The sequence below is a fragment of the Lissotriton helveticus genome, chromosome 10 (assembly GCF_964261635.1).
Source record: "Lissotriton helveticus chromosome 10, aLisHel1.1, whole genome shotgun sequence".
NCBI lineage: Eukaryota > Metazoa > Chordata > Amphibia > Caudata > Salamandridae > Lissotriton > Lissotriton helveticus.
In genome coordinates this window covers 804,289,499-804,306,876 of record NC_136071.1, presented here as the reverse complement: position 1 = coordinate 804,306,876, position 17,378 = coordinate 804,289,499, and the positions used below count along the sequence as shown (strand labels likewise).

The 17,378-nt window shown below is 46.4% G+C and overlaps 1 protein-coding gene across 2 annotated transcripts in view; it reads right to left on the bottom strand.

The window, feature by feature from the left end:
• ODAD2 (outer dynein arm docking complex subunit 2) overlaps nucleotides 1-17,378 on the bottom strand; it is a 1,353,572-nt gene that overhangs the window by 1,093,365 nt on the left and 242,829 nt on the right. The gene's annotated exons all lie outside the window — the stretch shown is intronic.

Below are 17,378 nucleotides of genomic sequence, written 5' to 3'. Positions count from 1 at the left end.
CATGGATCGAACTATTTCATATAAATGTAAATAAATATATATAAATGTACAAATCCACTAAACAGTCACAAAATTTCATCGAGAATCAACACCTGGATAATGCAAAAGTAGTAATGAAATGCATCATTACATATAAGAACACTGTTATGTCCATTCTCAACCTCGAAATAGGGAACCTAACTAAGAGGGAGTAAGTGTAGTGGACCAGACATAAGCAAACATCAGGGGCCATAGTAGTGATAGGATAGAATTTATAGGAAATGATGCATCTCATCAATGTTATTCAATCCATTGGGCCAGCGGGTGTCAAGTTCCAAAATCATCCTGGTTTCCAACTGCCTTAATAAACCCTCTCTGTCCCCGCCTCTTTTGAGTGGAGGTATCGCTCCAATCACAAAATACTTCAAACAAGCAAGGTCATTATTGTGAGCTCGCTTGAAATGGCGAGCTACGGGGTAGGCCGGGTCATTATGGAGTATGGCGCGTAGGTGTTGTAGAATCCTGACGTGTACCTGGAGCTTTGTACTGCCCACATATCTCAGCCCACAGGTACACGTCAGGACATACACGGCAAAGTCAGTCTTGCAATTGAAATTGCCGGAAATGGTTTTGGGTTCGATATCAAAAGGAGTTACATAATGCAGAGTGTTAACTCCGAACCTACATGCGCGGCAGCTGGAACATTTAAAGAAACCTTTCGAAGGTTTCAACCAGGGAGTTTTAGTTTTTAATTCAGGGGCTGCCTTGTCTAAAGCTGAGCCCATGCTTCTAGCCCGTCTAAAAGTGATGGTAGGATTCGCAGGCAGTCTGGTGTTCAAAACGTGATCACTGAGAACAATAGGCCAATTTTTCTTCAATATGGCCGTTAATTTTCTGTCCTCACTGCTAAATGCAGTAATCATTCTGGGGTATTCTTCATGGGCTTGTGAGATCCTTCCCTGGTCAAGTTCTAACTCACCCTCAGGAAAAAGACTGTGTCTAGATCTAATTTTGGATTTCTCAACTGCCATGTTTAAAATAGTGTCAGAATATCCTCTGGCTCGCAAACGTGCTAGCAGTTCTAATAAGCAACGCTCATAGTCAGTGGGAGAACTGCAAATTCTTTTAAGTCTTAGGATCTCATCGTACGGAATTCCCATGATAGTGTGTTTGTGGTGCATGCTAGTTGCGTGAAGGTTCATGTTTCCTGCGGTGGATTTCCTATGTAATGTAGTATTAAGTTTGCAGTTAGCTACATACACCTCTACATCTAAGAACTGTATCTTATGTTGATCAATATGAGCCGTAAAGTTCAAATTCATAGAATTGTTATTCATACCTTCAATAAATAGCAATGCCTCATCCTTAGATCCCTTCCACACCATAAATATGTCATCTATATACCTAAGATAACATACAACATGGTTACTTATCTCGGTCGAGTGTAATGCGGTGAGGACCCGCTCCTCCCACCAGCCTACGTGCAAGCACGCATAGCTGGGGGAAAAGCAGGCCCCCATCGCCACACCCCTAAGTTGTCTGTAGAGGTCCTTGCCAAAGGTAAAGAAATTGTTGTACAGGCACCATCTGATGAGTCCCACAATTACTTTGTTATGCTCATAAAATGCTATGGGTTTTTGGTCCAAATAATATTGGATAGCATTGAGACCCTGAATGTGGTCATTACTGGTATACAGCCCTTCAACATCCAATGAAATTAACCACATATTATCGTCCCATTCAATGTTGGCAATTTTGAGCAAAAAATCACTGGTGTCTCGTACATAGCTCGAGAGGCCTTTTACAATATCCTGAAGAAAAAAGTCAATGTACTGGCCGACTTTCTCACCAACACTGTTAATGGCGCTGACAATAGGCCTGCCTGGCACAGGAACCAATCCTTTATGCACCTTAGGAATCAGGTAAAGTGAAGGCATAATAGGAAAATCCGTGTGCATAAACTTGTATTCTTCAGAAGAAATAAGTCCCTCTCTTTTCCATTGGGCCAACATTTGTTGCAGTTCAGTTTTAGCATTAGAATATTCCTTATTGTTGGAGATTTTGTAGCAAAGTGGGTCATTAAGTTGACGTTTGGCCTCTTTTATATATTCATTTTTTGGCCAAATAACCAGATTGCCCCCTTTATCTGATTTCTTCACTACTATTTCATGATTTTCCCCTAGTTTTTTAATTAGCTTCACGTATTCTCTTTTCATATGTGTGACTCTCTTGTTCGTCTTAGAATTAGTTTGTTTGTATAGTTTTTTTAATATCGTTTATGACACAGTCGTGGAAGACGTCCATGGCATCTTTGGGCATCACAGGTACGAATTTGGATTTACTTTTGAACGGACTTCGACCAGCACCTTTTTGCAATACTGAGATTTTGCTCAAACGTGCTTGTGTTGCCGCATCAGGGTCAGCCTGAGAATCATACTTTGAGGTCTGTAAATCATTGGCGTCTAAAAATGTATGTACATCTGAAGCTGATAAAGCGCCAATGTTCTCATTGTTAAATTCCTCTGATATATGATTAGTATTGGGAGGTTCTTTGCCGGCTTTCAATGCAAAATGCTTTTTTAATTTCAGTTTTCTTATATACAAGAATAGATCCACTCTAGTCATTGCATAATTGAAACTTTGAACAGGACAGAAATTAAGGCCAAGACATAATAGTTGCTGTTCAGCCTTTGTTAGTGTAACATTAGAAAGGTTTATTATCGTGTTATCATTCAGCGGCGCTTCACCCATGTTTTTTTCTTTTTGTTTTGTGTTTGAGCCGTGCTGTTGTCGCTTGCGGCGCCTTTCTTTTCTCCGCCTGTTCCTTTTTTGTTTGTTTGCAATGATTGTTGCCTTGGCCTCAAAGTCTGTAATCTTTCTTCTACAATAAAGTCCATTTCTTGCTGCAGGCTGAGTTTTGTTAGTCCCACCAAGTTTAAATCCGAATTCACAGAGGAAGAAGAGGTCAGATTTTCACTTGAATCACTTCTACATGAGCCTGTATCTGAATCCAAGCTAATTGTTTCACTTGATCCATCATTAGCCGCATCAGCAGACAAATTTCCAACATGTAAATTATTTCTATGTGTCATGCTGTCTGAACTGGTGCTAGGTGTAACAGTGCTCGTAGTGTCAGTGATAACTTTGTTTTTACTGAATGCTTGTCTCTTAGCTGAATCATATTTCCTGGAGAATGTAAAGATTTTGCCATCACGATAATCATTTGCATCACGAGTGAATTTGATTGCTTTGCGAGTTTTAATTTTATCTTCATGTTTTCTTACTCGCTCACTCATAATGTCTGATAATCTTTTTATTTCTTCAGCATCTGTATAGGTCAATAATTCAGTTTCAATAATTTTAATTTCATCCAACAATCTTCTCCGATCTTTGGCCGCGTATTTAATTAACCACTTTGCTGCTAAGGTACTCCCTCTTCTTCCCATTGACTTTCCATTGAAATCAATGGAAAGTCCATGACGAGTTACCCTTGTCATTAGCGCTGAAGGGGTTAAGATGCATACTAGGTTCATTGAAGCCGCCAAGTTGCTCTCCCCCCACTCTTGTAACATAGCGGGATCGGGTTTCTCAAAACTTGGAGCCAAAAGAATGCGCAGGCCGCGAGGAACGCGACCTACTTCCTCGTATTTGCTCAATGATTTATGCTCCCACCACTTAGTGCATTCTGCTTTTTGTAATTTTTCCATTTCTTTAAAAATCGTTTTTAAATTTCTAATTTGAGTGTTCTGAATAGATTCAGTAGGCTTTCTGGTATTGCTGCTTTCACTCGGCAAGCCGGTAAATAAATCAACTGCAGCCTCTTCTCGCAACCTGTCTAGTTCGTCAGACATGTTGTTTTTGTCTCTGTGCAAAGTGTTAACTTCAATAATAATAATTGCGCGATGTATTCCTGATACTAGTGCGTTATTCAAGTCTCGCTAGGCAATTAACTTGCTGATTCCACTTCCCCACCTGGAACAAAGCTCCGTCACTCACCAAAAACAAACCCCCGGCAGGATCCGCCTGGTGTGTCACGTCCTCCCACACGAGCCCCCACCGCAGTTCAACCACCGACGTGTTCTGGTTTTTGTTTCTCGCAATCCAGGGGGTAGCCGCCAAAATTCCCAAAGGGACGTTTGTAGTAGAAAAGATTTGAAGGCAGCTTTCCACTTCACGGGAAGGGGTCCGTTACGGAGACAAATCAACCTCCGTTATGTATACACCACGTGACTCTCCTTGAATTTCTCGGCGTCTCCGGCCCTGCCCGGCCTCAAGCACACGCCAGCAAACAAAGGGAGACGGACCACAATAATTCAGCTTCGGCAGATTTTATTTGAAGCACAGAGCAGCTACGCGTTTCTGGCAAGTTATGCCCTTGATCACGCCGCAACATGAATGTACAACACAAAGCTATTTTTAAATGCAAATTCACAAGGAAACACCCCTCACGGTGACGTAATGTGTCATGTGACATAATTTTTTGTGAAAAGAGAAAACATACTGCTGTTATTTATTCCTTGGATCACAGTTTGACTTCCGAATATATATATACACACATCAATGCATTTAAACATTGTCATAAACTCAGATATAGAAGAGTGGACAACGGGGAGGCGGGTGGGCATGTGCGGAATCCACAGGCAGATACTGTATCCACCAGAAAAAGCATTACCGAAGGTAAGTAACTTGTTCTTCTAACTTGTTCTTCTGATGGATACATCTGCCAGTGAATTCCTCACCTTGTGAATAGATTCCTACAGCAGTCCCTACTCCAGGAGGAGGGTGTCCACTCTTCTATACCAAACAATCTTGAAGGACAGAGCGCGAAAAAATGGCCATCCCTCCTCACCTCACTATCCAAGCAGTAATGCTTTGCAAAAGTGTGGAGAGAGGCCCATGTCGCTGCTGTACAAATGTCCTGAACAGGTACACCTCTAGACAAAGCAGATGTTGATGATTTTGCTCTTGTAGAGTGTGCTCTTATACCCTCTGGAGGCAGAAAAGCAGCCCTGGTCCTAAGAACCATTTGTTCAGCATGAATGGTCAAGAACCGGGGCTTTGAACTAAGAGCTTCAAGCTCACTTACCCTCCTTGCTGAGGTAATTGCGACAAGAAAAACAGTCTTAAAAGACATAAGTCTCAAAGGACACCTGTGTAGAGGTTCAAACGGAGAACCCATTAAATATGTAAGAACCAAGTTCAAGTCCCATTGAGGCACAATAAAGGGAGTAGGAGGAAACGTATTTGTTAAACCCTTTAAAAATCTCAATACAACAGGAGATTTAAACAAAGATGGTTGATCTGGTAAACAGATAAAAGCCGATAAAGCTGATAGATATCCCTTTACCGTAGCTACAGCAAAACCTTGCTGCGCCAATGAAAGAGCAAATTAAAGTATTTCTGACAAACAAGCTCTCAAAGGATCAACAGAATTCTCCCCACACCAGGATACAAATTTATACCACCTATAAGAATAGATGGACTTGGTGGAGTCACGCCTGGCCGATAGAATGACATCCACCACATCAGGTGGTAGAGAAAAGGAATTCAGGTTGCCCCATTCAATCTCCAGGCATGAATGTGTAAGGTCTGGAGGTGGGGGTGTAGAACCTGCCCCTGAGACTGCGAGAGGAGGTCTGCCCTGAGAGGGAGACGGAGCGGAGGGCACGAGGAGAGGTGGAGAAGATCTGTGTACCACACCCTTCTTGGCCAATCCGGGGGGATCAATATAACTCGGGCCCGGTCTTGACGTATCTTCCTCAGAACCCGAGGAATCAAGGGTATGGGAGGAAATGCGTAAAGGAGTCGCAAGCCCCAACTCAACTGAAACTCATCCCCCAATGCTCCTTGCATCGGATACTGGAAACTGCAGAATGACGGGCAGTGAGCATTCTCATGAGTGGCAAACAGGTCCACCTGAGGAGATCTCCATGTCCGAAAGACATGACGAACTACCTCTGGATGGAGCCTCCACTCGTGATCGGCTGAGAAATGCCGATTAAGACTGTCTGCACGAACGTTCAGTACTCCGGCCAGATGATTTGCCACCAGACAAATCTGATGTCCCTGAACCCAGGATCAGAGACGCAGAGTCTCTCTGCAGAGACACTGCGACCCCACCCCTCCCTGTTTGCTGATATACCACATCGCGGTGGTGTTATCCGTCAGGACCTGAACCGACCGACCGCGAAAGGAAGGGAGGAAGGCCTTGAGGGACAGACGTATTGCCCGCAATTCCAAAAGGTTGATGTGAAGAAACCTTTCTTCTGGAGACCAAAGACCCTTAACCTCCAGATCCCCCAGATGAGCACCCCACCCTAGAGTGGATGCATACGTTATCACTGTGGCCACCGAGGGAGAAGGTTGAAAAGGCTTTCCTTGAGACAGATTGCGTTCCACTCCCCACCAAGACAGATCCGCAGCTTCTCTGGAGATCCTCACTGACTCCCCAAGATCCCCTTGGTGTTGATACCACTGCCTGCAGAGGCACCACTGGAGTTCCCTCATGTGCCAGCGTGCATGGTCGACCAACAGAATGCAAGAAGCCATCAGAGCGAGCAGACGAAGGACCTTCAGGACTGGAACAACCGCTCCATTGTACAATAAAGGAATCATTTCCTATATGTCGTGAATCCTTTGAGGTGGAGGGAATGCACGACATACAGTAGTGCCCAGTACCGCACCTATGAACAGGTTGAGCTGGGAGGGCACCAGGTGAGATTTGGGTACATTTATCGAATAACCCAACCTGTGCAACAACTGAGTTGTCTCTTGCATATGATGGAGCACTATCTCTGGAGATTCTGCTTTAATCAGCCAATTGTCCAGATAAGGGAATACTGGAATCCCTGACCTTCTGAGATGTGCAGCCACCACAGCCATCACCTTGGTGAAGACTCGAGGCGCAGTAGTAAGACCAAACGGTAGAACCGCAAACTGGTAGTGTTGCGATCCCACCGTGAAGCGGAGATACTTTCTGTACGACTTCAGAATGGGTATATGGAAATAAGCATCCTGTAAGTCGATTGACACCATCCAGTCTTCTTCCATCAGCGCTTGAATAACCTGCGCAAGAGTGAGCATCTTGAACTTCTCCTGCTTTAGGTAAAAGTTGAAGATCCTGAGATCCAGGATTGGACGAAGTCTGCCATCCTTCTTGGGAATCAGGAAATACCGGGAGTAGCATCCCTGACCCCTTTCCTGCTCCAGAACCACCTCGATCACACTCTTTTTGAACAATGTTCGTACTTTTTCCAGTAGGAGCAACAGGTGGTCCTCCGAGCAAAAACCTTGGCAAGGAGGGTAATTTGGGGGAAATTCCCGAAATGGAAGAGCATACCCATTCTCTACGAGATTGAGAACCCAAAGATCTGATGTAACCGATTCCCAATCCCGTAGAAAATAAGTAGGCCGACCCCCCACAGGACCCGCATGATCCGGAATGGTGGATCTAGGGCTGCTTTGCTGTTGTAGGCGGGGGGGTGGGTAGAAGAGGAGGAAGTGGAGGAGGAGGAGGCTTGACGTCCACGAGAACGACCCCTTTGGCTGCCTCTGTAGGACCTGTACAAAGGATTTTGCTGCTGCTGTTGCTGCTGGGTCTGCTTATAGGTACGAAAATTAGACCTTCCAAAACCCTTGTATCTTTTGGCGACAGAGCCTCTAGTTTGCAAACCCAAAAATCTTACCGTTGCTCTGCTATCCTTAAACCTTTTCAAAGCAGCATCAGCTTTCTTTCCGAAAAGGCCTGTGTCATCAAAAGGCAAATCCATAAGGGCAGCCTGAACATCCGCAGAAAACTCAGAAGTCTTTAGCCAAGCAGCTCCTCTGGTGGCGATCGAAGACCCCATGATCCTAGCCACTGAATCTGCTGTGTCCATACCACTTTGTATGACCGCCGAGCTGCAGCCTGCGTGTCAGATATCACTTCATTAAAGTTCTTTCTATCCTTCTCAGAAGCTTAGGAGATAGCTCTTTCACTGTATCCATCAAAGCATGGATATATCTGCCTAGCAAACAAGTAGCATTTGTCGATTTTAAGGCCATACTGCCTGACGAAAACACTCTTTTCGCATTTTGATCCTGCTTCTTAGAGTCTTTATCTCCAGGAACCTGGGGAAAAGCACCTGCAGATCTTTTCGAGCAAGCAGCCTGAACCACCAAACTCTCTGGCAAAGGATGTGAGGCTAAGAATTCAGGATCTCCAGGCGCCACTCTGTAGCGCATTGCCACTGACTTTGTAACTGCAGGAGCAGTAAGAGGTTTACTCCATACCTCCAATATGGGATCAGTAAGAGCCTCAGTAAATGGAAGAAGTGGCTCAACCACAGAGGATGGAGAACTTCAGTAAGAATGTTCGACTTGTACTCCACAGATGGCAAAGTCAAATTTAAGAGTTCTGCAGCCTTCTTAATTACCACATGGTAAGGCGCCACATCCTTAGAAGGAGCATCAGATACCATGGGCAACCCCCATTCTGATGAAAATTCTAGACCACTTGCATCATGCAACTCTTCAAAATAATCCTCCTGATCCTGAAGCTCGCCTTCTTCAATTTCAGCTTCTCCATAATTTCTTTCCTCCAAAAGGCGCTGCGCTCTATGCCTCGACCACTTCATTCGAACCGACGTCGTCGGATCCGGTAACGACTCCGATGGAGTCGGAGCTGGCGTCGAATGGGGAGCTGGAGCTGGAGCCGCCTTCGAATGTGAAGCTGGTACCCGCGTCGAACTTCGATTTGGATCTCAAGGTCGCTCCGGAGCCGGTGAAGCCTCGGAGGCGCCGATAGAAGCCATGGTGGAGTCGGCGTCGGCATAAACGGCAGGAAAGGAGCCGGAGCATAAGCCTGCGGCACACCCAGATTATAAGCTAATGGACCCATGGGACCAGCCGGCGCACCAGAGGGGTACATTGCTCTCGCATATACGCCATACATGGCGTTTAGAAAATACGAATGGTCCTGAGTAGGACCAGGAAATTGAGGGTACGAACCCACCGGCTGCTCCTGAGGAGGCTGCACCGGATTGGACTCCTCCTGTAACTCTTGTTCCTCGGGATGAAGTACCGGAGTCGTCAAACCCAGAGGAACTTCTTCTCCTTCATGCTCCGAAGACCGATACGGATCCGGAGACGGATTTGATTCCGAAGCCGGTGTAGGCTCCTGAGACTGTAAAGGCGTAGCCTCACCTTCAGGATTACGAACTGGAGAGGGAGATATCATGCCTTACGATGTTTTCGTGAAGATGACTTCTTTTTCGAGTCCGACTCCCTCCTGGAATGATGTCTCGAACTGTGCTTCTTTCTCCTGTGCTTCTTTTTTGATGAACCAGAAGCATGACCCGAAGCGGACTTCGAAGCTGACCTCGACCGGGACCTCGACCCCGACTTCGACCTCGAGCGTCTCGATCTTGACCTCGAAGCTCTCTCGCTATCCTTACCCTTCAATTTGGCAACAGGCAGTTTTGCCTCTCGTTCCCGAAGAGCCTTTGGGTTCATTTTAAAACAGGATCGACAACCCTTGACGTCGTGATCCAAACCCAGACACCATAGACAGTCACAATGAGGATCGGTAATGGACATCATCCTCTCAAGTGTATCGCATGGTTTAAATCCTGTGTTCCTGGATGACATCTCGACAGAAGACAGCAACACCAAACAGATACAGAAACCAGAAATCCACAAAAGTAACAAAGTTACTATCCGTACAACAAAAGATCCCAAGAAACCGTTCGCGTCGACGACGCGGAAAAAAGGGAACTGATGTCATCACACCGACGTAGGCCTAATAAGGAGTCGGTGACGTCAGTCGGAGTCGTGCGCGATGCCGTGCTCCTGTGACGTCATCCACGCCGGCGTGCTACAAAAGAATTTCCCGAACGTTGCTGATGCAGGGTGATATTCACAAGGTGAGGAATCCAGTGGCAGATGTATCCATCAGAAAAGGGGCGCGAGCCTGAGGTGATGAGAAGTGGAGGAATGTGAAAGCAATCAAATCACGTAATTACACTTCCTGTCACCACCTCACAGAGAGCGAAGAACCCCCACTATTGCCATTCTAGAAGTGCTCGGCCTAGCAGACCCGGGGCCACGGCACGCCTTACCCACTGCACCGAGATGATAAATCATCTCCAAGACTGAACAGCTCAGCACAGAATCGTGCCAGACAATTTTACGCCACCGTCCAATTCTCCTCCCCCACTGCTGCTTTCAAGAGTTTTCAGGAAGACAATTGTTGCAAGCCGCAGAAAGGCATTATTGCTGACTGCTCAATAAAAAGAACAATATTGCCTATTTTCAGTGGGGTGGATCAAATCTCGCCTCTTCAATACTCAGCCCATCCGATACATTTGGATTTGCCTCCCCTTCGTCGCACCTCAGCTGCTTATCCACAGCCTGGAGCTTTCAGAGCCTTAATACACACACATATATATATAATGCACCACAATACTATCTGGTGCATAACATAGGGGAATAGGGTGGGAAGTTATTTAATTGCCTCAAATTGTAAAGCGCTCTGAAAAATCTTGAAAGCATTGGTGATGGTGATAATGTGTTGTCAGGCACTGGTGAAAACCTGAATCTCTTTCATCTTTGAGCTTCACCATATTCATGGTTCTAACTGCAGATTCTTTACCCTGTGACTACTCTCCAGCACCAGACTGGATCCAGAGATTTTTTCTCAGCTATTCCCTTGCACATTGATTGGTTCCATCGTGGGGCTCTGTATCTGTTCCGTCCCATCCTGAAAGTGACGCCAGGACCCTACATAGCCGGCACCTCCATGCACTGACATTATTTCCTTTCTTTCCATGGCACGGATCCCGAGCTCACTCCCTTGATTTCAGTCATGCCTGACAGGCAAAACCTTTCAATTTTTTTTTAAATCTTTTTCAAGTGTGCTACGGACTTGTTTCAAACCATCCTGCTACTGCAGAAGAGGAACCGATATTCCATTCAGACACTGAGGCGAATCATCAGCAGTGATCTCACTCAAAATCATGGCCCTCTCGACCTCCAGCTGATCCTACTTGCCGAAAAAGCGCTTCGACGCCTCGTCAGGGGTAGTAAACGCTATATAAATGTAATTACAATACAGTACAGTCATAGACATACCTACAACCAGGTCCGATTCTAGAGGGTGGGCCAGGCCCACCCAAGGATTGCCCTGGCCCACCTTAGGCCATAGGGAACTGGAAAATGAGCTTTTTTCATCCTAATGTCTCACAGTGGCTTCAAGCCCCATTGTGCCCTGCCGCGTTTTATTTCATTATTAACCATTGAAATGCTCTAGTTTCAGGCCTGGGGACAGGTGTGAAATCAGCAGGGATAGTAGATGCGATGATGTGAAAGTGAACCGCACAGACATCCTGAACACTTTCACTCACTCACACTAAAGAGGCTTCCATCACAAGGCTTCCATCACAAGGTATCTAGGAGTTGCAAAAAGTGATATGGCAGAAACGCTTTGCAAAGGATTTCCTTTTCCCCAAAAAGTTAGTGGAAATGTGTTTATAATCAGCATACAGATTCACTCAGGGTTTTTTCCTACTCTGAGGCCATTTCTAATTTGCAGTATTACATAAAAATAAATTATAGGAAAAAGTAAAACAAAAATATGTTTTATCTTTCCATTGGCTAAATGAAAAAACATTCTATTCATCATTAATTCACACCACAATAATTTGTATGTCGATTGTTACAAGTGATAGAATGATTCCTTGAGCAGGGACCTATGGGCAGGGCCACTGGAATTATGTGATTGTGCAGGCTTGGCATTTTTTGCATAGCTATGGATTTGCCGCATTTGCCACATAATCCATTATCTTCTGCATAATCTGCAGATTTTTTAAGAGGTTGTTTTTAGCTCAAATGGTTCAAAAGTTATAAAATTGCATTGACATGTGGTGGCGCTGAGTGGAAGGTTCTTTCCAAAGGTTGACTTTGATTGCTTATTGCTATATTCAGGAGTTAAACTGGTCCCAATGAAGCGCAATCTATGTCTAGTGTTAGCAAGCGTCAAAATATCATAATAATGAACTAATACTATCACATAATGTGCCGCATTTGCTGCATAGTTTGCTTTTTCTTGTTCCACAATTTAGTCAACACTGCTGCATAATTTGACCCTTGCTTCAGCCTGAATTTTCCGCATCTACATTTTAAAGTTGTGACAAGCAAAGTCCTTCCCCTGAGTCATTCCCTGTGAATACTTAATTTGCTGTTTTTGAAAGATAAAGAATCACAGGCTTTGACACTGTTGAACAAGTTACTTACCTTCGGTAATGCTTTTCTGGTAGATACAGTATCTGCCTGTGGATTACTCACCTTGTGAATATCTCCCTTGCGTCAGCAACATTCGGAAATTCTTTTTGTAGCTTTGCGCCGACGTGGACGACGTCATAGAGGCACGGCATCGCGCGCGACTCTGCTGATGTCACCGACACCATAATAGGCCCACGCCGGCGTGATGACATCAGTTCCGCCCTTTTTTCTGTGCCTTCGAGGCACACAGACGGACCAATGACAGAAGATATATATACAGTATACACAGTACATAAATCTCAAGATAACACACACAGTGTGAAGCAAATGCAGGAAAGCAATTGAAACAAAACATTTCCTTGACAATAAAATATATATACATTACATTACAGTAACTCAGGTATAGAAGAGTGGACAACGGGGAGGCGGGTGGGTCAGTGAGGAATCCACAGGCAGATACTGTATCTACCAGAAAAAGCGTTACCGAACGTAAGTAACTTGTTCTTCTGATAGATACATCTGCCAGTGGATTCCTCACCTTGTGAATAGAGTCTCACAGCAGTCCCCACTCCCGGAGAAGGGTGTCCACTCTCCTATACCAGAAAATCCTGGAGGACAGAGTGCGCAAAGTGACCGTCCCTCCTCACCTCAGCATCCAAACAGTAATGCGTTGCAAAAGTGTGGAGGGAGGCCCAAGTAGCCGCCCTACAAATGTCCTCAACAGGTACACCTCTAGACAAAGCAGATGTTGATGATTTTGCTCTAGTAGAGTGTGCTCTTATACCCTCTGGAGGGTCCTTACCCGCCAAGGAGTAGCAGATCTTGATGCATAGAATAATCCATCTTGAAAGAGTGCGCTTGTGTACCGCTCTTCCTTTCTTGCTGCAAGCAAATCCCACAAAGAGCTGGTCATCCACACGATAGTCTTTAGTCCTATCGACATAAAAGCTCACCACCCTCTTAGGGTCCAGACGGTGTAGTCTCTCCTCCTCCTTGGAAGGGTGAGGGGGGGATAAAAGGTAGGCAGGGTAATAGACTGTCCTAGATGGGAGGGAGTTACCACCTTAGGCAGAAAAGCAGCCCTGGTCCTAAGAACCATTCGTTCAGCATGAAAGGTCAAGAATGGGGGCTTTGAACTACGAGCTTGAAGCTCACTTACCCTCCTTGCCGAGGTAATTGCGAACAGGAAGACCGTCTTAAAAGACAAAAGTCTCATGGGACACTTGTGCAAGTGTTCAAAGGGAGAACCCATCAAGTAGGTTAAGACAAGATTTAAGTCCAATTGAGGCACAATAAAGGGAGTAGGAGGGAATTTATTAGTGAGACCCTTAAGAAATCTTAAAACCACAGGAGATTTGAACAATGACGGCTGATCCGGCAAACAGAGAAATGCCGACAAAGCCGAAAGATAACCCTTAACTGTGGCAAAAGCAAACCCTTGCTGCGCCAAAGAAAGTGCAAACTGCAGAATATCAGACAAACGAGCCTTCAAAGGGTCAACGGATTTCTCTCCACACCAAGAGACAAATTTAGACCATCTGTACGAATAGATAGATTTAGTGGAGTCACGGCTGGCCGAAAGAATGATATCCACCACATCGTGTGAGAGAGAAAAGGAATTCAGGTTGCCCCGTTCAATCTCCAGGCATGAATGTGTAAGGTCTGGAGGTGGGGGTGTAGAACCTGCCCCTCCATCTGAGAGAGGAGATCTGCCCTGAAAGGGAGACGGAGCGGCGGGCATGAGGAGAGGTGGAGAAGATCTGTGTACCACACCCTTCGTGGCCAATCCGAGGCGATCAATATAACTTGGGCCCGGTCTTGGAGAATCTTCCTCAGAACCCGAGGAATCAAGGGTATGGGGGAAAAGCGTAAAGGAGCCGTGAGTCCCAACTCAACTGAAACACGTCCCCCAAGGCTCCCCGCATCGGATACTGGAGGCTGCAGAAAGACAGGCAGTGAACATTCTCGCGAGTAGCGAACAGGTCCACCCGAGGAGTCCCACACGTCCGAAAGACGTGACGAACCACATCGGGATGAAGCCTCCACTCGTGGTTGGCCGAGAACTGCCGACTGAGACTGTCTGCACGCACGTTCAGAACCCCGGCCAGATGATTTGCCATCAGACAAATCTGATGGTCCTGAACCCAGAACCAGAGACGCAGAGCCTCTCTGCAGAGACACTGCAACCCTACTCCTCCCTGCTTGTTGACATACCACATCGCGGTGGTGTTGTCCGTCAGGACTTGAACCGACCGACCGCGAAGGGAAAGGAGGAAGGCCTTGAGTGCCAAACGTATCGCCCGCAATTCCAGAAGGCTGATGTGAAGCAACCTTTCCTCTGGGGACCAAAGACCCTTGACCTCCAGATCCCCCAGATGAGCACCCCACCCTAGAGTGGATGCATCCGTTATCACTGTGGCCACCAATGGAGGCAGTTGAAAAGGCTTTCCTTGAGACAGGTTGCCTTCCACTCCCTACCAAGCCATATCTGCTGCAGTTTCTCTGGAGATCCTCACAGACTCCCTGAGATCTCCGTTGTGCTGATACCACTGCCTGCGGAGGCACCACTAGAGCGCCCTCATGTGCCAGCGTGCATGGTTGACCAACAGAATGCAGGAAGCCATCAGACCGAGCAGGCGAAGGACCTTCAGAACTGGAACGACCGCTCCATTGTGAACTAAAGGAATCAACTCCTGTATGTCGCGAATCCTTTGAGGTGGAGAGAATGCACGACACATAGTTGTGTCCAGTACCACACCTATGAACAGGTTGCAGTGGGAGGGCACCAGGTGAGATTTGGGTACATTTATCGAAAAACCCAACCTGTGTAACAACTGAATTGTTTCTTGCAAATGATGGAGCACTATCTCTGGGGATTCGGCTTTGATCAGCCAATCGTCCAGAAACGGGAATACCGGTATCCCCGATCTTCTGAGATGTGCCGCCACCACAGCCATCACCTTGGTGAAAACTCGAGGCACAGTAGTAAGACCAAACGGTAGGACCACAAACTGGTAGTGCTGTGAACCCACCGTAAAAAAAAAAAATATGCATCCTGCAAGTCTATTGACACGGTCCAGTCTTCTTACATCAGCGCCTGAAGAACCTGTGCAAGGGTGAGCTTCTTGAACTTCTCCTGTTTCAGGTAAAGGTTCAGGATCCTGAGATCCAGGATTGGACAAAGCCTGCCATCCCTCTTGGGTATCAGGAAATACTGGGAGTAGCATCCCTGACACCTTTCCTGCTCTGGAACCAACTCTATTGCACCCTTTCTTAACAGTGTCTGGACTTCCTCCTGCAGGAGTAACAGGTGTTCCTCCGTGCAAAAACCTTGGCAAGGAGGGTAATTTGGAGGGAATTCCCGAAAGGGAAGAGCATACCCATTTTCTACGAGATTGAGAACCCAAAGATCTGATGTAACCGATTCCCAATCCCGTGGAAAATAGGTAAGCTGACCCCCTACAGGACCCGCATGATCCTGAATGGCGGATCTAGGGCTGATTTTCTGTGGCTGGGGGGTTGGAAGAGGTGGAGGAGGAGGAGGCCTGACGTCCTCGAGGATGAGCTCTTTGCTTACCCCTGTAAGACCTTTAAAGGGTGTTCTGCTGCTGCTGCTGCTGCTGTTGACCTTGCTGGTAGGGGCGAAAGGAAGAACGTCCAAAACCTCTATATCTGTTGGTAGATGAACTCCTAGTCTGCAGCCCCAAAGATTTGGCAGTAGCCCTACTGTCCTTAAAACTCTCTAAGGCTGCATCAGCTTTTTTTCTAAAAAGTCCAACACCGTCAAAAGGCAGATCCAGTAATGCGGCCTGAACGTCCGCTGAAAAGTCCGATGACTTCAGCCAGGCAGATCTCCTAGAGGAAACAGCAGTTCCCATGATGCGAGCAACTGAATCAGCACTGTCCAGCCCACCCTGGATCACCTGGCATGCAGCCGCCTGTGCATCAGTCAACACTTCTTCAAAATCCTTCCTGTTGTCATCAGGAATTTTAGGAGCCAACAGACGCAGTGAATCCATAAGGGCATGACTGTATCTCCCCATAAGGCAAGTGGCATTAGTTGACTTTAAAGCCATACTTGCTGAAGAAAAGGACTTCTTAGCAGTCTGGTCCTGTGTCTTGATGTCGAAACCCATGCCTTCGTTTCTTATGTTTTTTCTTCGACTTCGAAGCTTGATCAGATAAAGACCTCGAAGGAGACGCCGTACGGGATCTTGACCGCGACCTCGGCCTCGACTTCGACCTCGCCCTTCTCGAACGTGAACTTGAAGTCTTCTTTTCTTTACTACCTCTCAACTTCGCCATCAGAAGCTTGGTCTCCCTCTCACGAAGCGCCTTCGGGTTCATTTTTCTACACGAAGAGCAGCCGTCGACATCATGGTCCGAACTAAGGCACCAGATACAATCCTCGTGCAGGTCCGTGATAGACATCATCTTGCCGCACTCCCTACAAGGCTTGAACCCGGTCTTCTTAGTCGACATCGCTTGAGACACAAAGAAGCAGGAAAATCGAGAAAACAGTAACAAAGTTACCAATAGCTACAGAGATCCCCCGAAACCGTTAGCGTTGACGACGCGGAAAAAAGGGAACTGATGTCATCACGCCGGCGTAGGCCTATTATGGTGTCGGTGACGTCAGCGGAGTCGCGCGCGATGCCGTGCCTCTATGATGTCGTCCACGTCGGCGCGAAGCTACAAAAAGAATTTCTGAATGTTGCTGATACAAGGGGGATATTCACAAGGTGAGGAATCCACTGGTAGATGTATCTATCAGAAACGTTGGTTTTGGGTCCCCAGAGTACATCACGTTTGTGCAGGTCCCCACTGCTTTAATGGGGGGACCATGATGTATGGTCATTTAATGTTAGCTGGAGATGATGGATCCCTGAACAGTGTCATGAACGTGCATGTTTGCATTGTGCTGAGGGAATTTCCAGGTAATTGTTCACACAGATCTGATGGATGTCACATGTGGTTTTTCTGAGTCCCCAGATAGATCATGCATCTGTGTGTTCTCTCTTGTACTGCCAGTCACTGGTGTATTCAACTGTGTAGCCTCGGACTGCGTCATGTATGTGCATGTAACTTGCATGATCGAGGTAACTATTAGCGGCAATACTACTTGTCTCTCGGACCCCTTT